This window comes from Ostrinia nubilalis, chromosome 12 (genome assembly GCF_963855985.1).
Source record: "Ostrinia nubilalis chromosome 12, ilOstNubi1.1, whole genome shotgun sequence".
In the NCBI taxonomy this organism is placed as follows: Eukaryota; Metazoa; Arthropoda; class Insecta; order Lepidoptera; family Crambidae; genus Ostrinia; species Ostrinia nubilalis.
The window spans coordinates 6,432,159-6,437,123 of NC_087099.1; the positions used below are offsets into that span (position 1 = coordinate 6,432,159).

The window sequence follows — 4,965 nt, forward strand, 5'->3', positions numbered from 1 at the left end:
TCCTGTTCCCGTGAGAATTCCTAAGTATACTATAACCTGCCCAGGAGTATGAAGAATAATTGTACCAAGTTTCGTTAAAATCCGTCGAGTAGTTTTTGTTTCTATAAGGAACATACAGACGGACAGACAGACAGACAAAAATTTTACTGATTGCATTTTTGGCATCAGTATCACCCCCTGATAGTTATTTTGAAAATTATATTTCATGTACAGAATTGACCTCTCTACAGATTTATTATAAGTAGGTATAGATATGTAGGAGAGACGTCTTAATTACACTTTAAATCGTAGATCGATAAAGAACCCCTTTGTCAAACCGTATGAATAGCAGCAAATAGAACTTTGCGTATTGGAAAAATAGGAATGCCTACGGAAAAGCCAAACATTTTTTTAAAAAGAAGTTAATATATTTTACTTACATTTAAATCCAAAAATATCTTTATTCCGACCCAAGGGTAAGTAGGCAGTTATGTAGGTATAAATGAAAATACGTATGTAGGTACTTATTATTTATTAATGGTCATGTTCTACATTTTCTATTAAATATGGGCCCAATACATCAATGATGTCGCCATCACAACAAAGTACCATAAATGGTTTAACGAGATTCCGATATTTGTATAGGGAATAAGTTTTTTTTTTGGTATGCATAATTGCTACTTTTTTGCACATAAATGTATGTATGTACCATCCATGATGACAATAGCCTTTCTTTGTGGTAAATCGTTTCCTGGCTTCCCGAAAAGAGACTGGAACATAAAGGTTTCTTTGGGCTACTTCCTCTCTACTAATATGTTGTAACCCTAAATGTGCTGGTACGAAATGTTCCTCCATCATACTGCGTGCTTTCATTACATATTTTGTAAGAGTACTCCTTGAAATGCCAAGTAATGTAGCTATTCTGTCATCTGAATCACCGGTCCTCAGCTTCATTAAATAAGCACCAACTGTAGTAATTCGTGCTCTCTGATAGTATCTATGGCAAAGAAGATCTGAAGGACGAATCTGAAAATAAAATAAAACATCAGATTCACAGTTCAACAATAAGAAGAGCAATATTTATATAGGATTAACCACTTTTGTGTGTAACGGAATAGTAAGATGAGTGATGAAAGATAATTTATGATTTAAACGCTGAATGATGAGGAATGATTGGTCTATGGAGGAAACGAAAGGGATGAATGAGGAACGAGGATTGAGAGTGAGAATAGTGGTAGTTTAAAAGAGTAGTCTGTTGTTATGCAGGAAGTATAAATAAAACTTTACTGAGTTTATTTGGCTCAGGGAATTTTTAACTGGCTTTATAATAGTAAAAATTATGTTTAATATTATGTAAGTAATAATATTGCAATATTTTAATAATATAAGTCTATTTGTATTATACAGGGTGGAAACGATAAGTGATCTATAACACTTTTAATATTGTGTGGCTGGCATACATTTAGTATGGAGGCTGAAAACATTGAATTTTCGGATAGATCCAGTTAATTCTGTAACTATTTACTGATACCGTTAGAAAGAGCTCGTGAAGCACTTTCAGGATGAGTAACCAGTTTTTCGATATCTTGTGTAGTTTAGAAATAATCGAGTGAGATCACTTATCGTTTCCACCCTGTATAACCTGTATGGATGAGAGTAGTGGCAGATTGAAAGCAATGGAAGGAGTTGAAGGATGGGAAGGCTGATTCGGAAAAAACCTTTTTTATTATTATAATAAACCGGCATAATCATTTTTATGTATTATAAAACTGGCAGGGCTCTTACCTCTCTGGGTTGAATCCAATTTCGAACAATGTTTAATATATCTTGATTATTCTCTGTATCCAAACAATGACTTCAAGTTCGCAATAATGAACAACCACATCCAACACAAACTTGTTGGTGACCTACCGGGGCACCGGTTGGCATATCTGGAGAGTCTTGTGAAGTAGGTGTGGTATCTCTTTGCAATAATGAGTGACAAGCCCCACAGATGTAGTCATTTGCAGTAACCTGTTTAAAAATAATAATAATTAGAAATAAGTTTAAAAAAATTATCAGTTTTTTAATGTCCCGCACTTAAATTATTTTATTTTAGTATTAATTTACAGAAACCAATAACTTTACAAGAATTAGACTGATTGTATAGCCAATAACATTTTATTAAATAAGGACTTTAGTGTGCATTACCTCTAATGGAGTTAGTCGTTCCACAATTATGTTCCTGATGTTAATATGATGTTGAGTGTTAGTTCTCAGGGACATGAGCTGATGTGAACGTGTTCTAGGCTCTAGTGTTCTACTGCAAAGCACACATTTTCTGCTAAGATTTGAAGTAGATGCATTTGTGTTGTATCTTGGTCTTGGGTCCAACATGTTGTGCATATAAGATCATGAGCTGTAACCTGTAAAAATAAATAGATTCATTGCATGCCATGCCACACATACTCCTGTGCGTTGAATAAATTGAGCCGCAAACCATAAAAAAAATGATAATTCAATATTATGTGCTGTTAGTAGAATTTTGGGTCAGAGGGTAGGGTTAAACAGCTTTAGTAAATAAGCATTGTTGTTATAATAATTAATTATGACGTGTTACAAACTTAGTTACAAAAAATAATAATCTAGTAGTCTTAGTTCCAAAAAACAAAACAAAACAAGCTTTCATTGAGAGCAGGGAGATAGTGTCAAAGTAAATAATTCCTTAGATTTACACCAAAACCAGCTGGATTGTCAACATAATTGTTGTTTCGCTCATGCCTCCATTGCGCTGTACCATCGACTAGTTTCTTACAATCGAATCGGGCCTGGCTGTCCACACCAGGGTTGCCAACTCTACGTATTTTTACGTAGATCTACGTATTTTAAGCCTTCCTTGCAAACCTACGAACTTTAGTCCCAGAATCTACGTATTTTCTATCAAATTTGCAAAATAGGCTGAATGGGCAACGTTTCCTTTTTTATCGGGTTATTAGTCCGATCACGGTTATTTGGCATTGTTATTTTGACATTTCCCCATAGAAAAAATGCTGTAGGTACAGCGCCCCCCTGTAAATGTCACTCACTGAAGAGCCTTGACCTGTGAAATTTGAAATGAAAGAAAGAAAGAAATGGGACGTGACGTGACTGTGTGTGTAAACCGTCAAACGGTCAAAGTGAATCTTCACTATAAAAATATTTCGAACTAAAATTGTGCTAAGATTTCGAAGGTGTTGTTGTATTTCGATATTTTTCAACTTCATTATGGCTTAAAATAGAACCGCGAGCCTTCGCATTAACACATTATGCATTTTAACAAATATATTTTATGTATAAATTTAATTTGTCTGAAAACATTTCTGAAAATGATACACAATAAAAGTGTACTTTACTACTTTTAGGGTAATATAAATTGTCGTTTTATTACTTTTACCTACTCCTATTCTCTTCATTTCACTCAGAAAAAAAAGTACGTAGATCTACGTATTTTCTATATGGAAATTGTACCATTTCTACGTAATTTTCTAATCTGTCCTACGACTTTTTCAAAATCCGAGTTGGCAACACTGGTCCACACTGTCCAGGGTTGAACCACAGATAATAGCGGAACATTCATTTCAAGACAACCCGCCATGAGAATGGCAATTCAGAAGTTTGGCAAGGCTAGTACTTATTCATAAGATTGCAGAGCAAAATGTAGGTACTTACCGATCGAGGTGCTGCCCATTGTTGTGTATAATTAAGTTGCTCATTTTCTAACACCATAGAACCACCAGCCGAGCCTTGGCCGAGCCACACAAAAACAGTAAATCCCAGGCTGAGTATGTCGTTATTGCAATCAATCAGAGTCCGTTTGAATAGCCAAGTTTGTAGTTAATAAAGTTCCGAAAATAAAAGCTAAAACACAAACGAATCACAAAGAAGGATCAAGCAAGACAGCAACACAGCAAGAGTGAGTGAGAGAGAAAAGGTGATGCGAGTGAATGACAATAAAATTTGACTAACAAATAGGGATGTCCATTTAGAATAGACATAATCGATTAAATTGATCGTTTTTGAAAAATTTTATTTTTAAACATTGTGTTGCTATAAATATTTATTTTATTTATTTAATAGGACAACCAACAAGACATACACTGGAAGACAATCAATATTCACAACGTATTTAACTTAATCTAAGTGCTGCCTTAATTATAGGTTGCCACGGCATGCAATAGTGGACTTATACATAAACAGTGTCTACACTTAAAGAAAAGAGTAAATATGTAAATGTAGGTAAATAAATGTGATTAAATATACTTAAATGCAATAATCCACTGAAGCGCTGCGGGCGCGGCGGATCTGCGCCCGTCTAAAGGTCTAATGATTAGACTCTAGTCTAATCGATCATACCATTATTTACTTAAATCGAATTAAAAAAGCGCATCTCTGTCTCTGCTCTGTCAATATGTCGGTGACTTTGATTTCGTTTAAATACTTTTAAAATATTTTTTCGAACTGCAACTTGTCCGATAGGTTTGGACACTTGCAAGTAAATAAATAAAATATACATAAAATTATGGTACATACTAAGTCTTTGAAAATCTTAGGGCGATTTTTATCAATGTCCTTTGTCTGCTCGATTGCATTGATGGTAAGGAGCAATGGTATTATCTATAATATCATTGGTAAGGAGGGACTGTTCTAAATACATATTATGATAGTTGAGATGGTTGAGAATATTTCCGGGTCGATCGCTTCCACCTTCGGCCTAGAAAGTACCTACCTACCTACTTATACGCCAAACTATCTTATGATTGTTATGCATTGTTAAGTAGGGTTATAATACCTAATTATGATTGTTATGCATTGTAAGTAGGGTTATAAATAATTATAATTTACATAAGCAGCAGGTCGGTTATTTTTATTTAGGCAAATGTAATATTTTAAAAGACAATACGTACGATCAGATATTAAGATCAAAGATAAAGATTTCTGCTGTGAAAAAAAAAATAAAACAGCTAACTT

At 34.2% G+C, this 4,965-nt stretch overlaps 1 long non-coding RNA gene across 1 annotated transcript; it reads right to left on the reverse strand.

The window, feature by feature from the left end:
* Positions 1-385: 385 nt before the first annotated feature.
* Positions 386-2,795, reverse strand: LOC135076858 (uncharacterized). The gene is made up of 4 exons (XR_010258344.1): positions 2,694-2,795; positions 2,170-2,384; positions 1,765-1,992; positions 386-1,005 (listed from the first exon to the last, which is right to left on the reverse strand). It is a non-coding gene; the product is annotated as an uncharacterized LOC135076858 (long non-coding RNA).
* Positions 2,796-4,965: the final 2,170 nt, after the last annotated feature.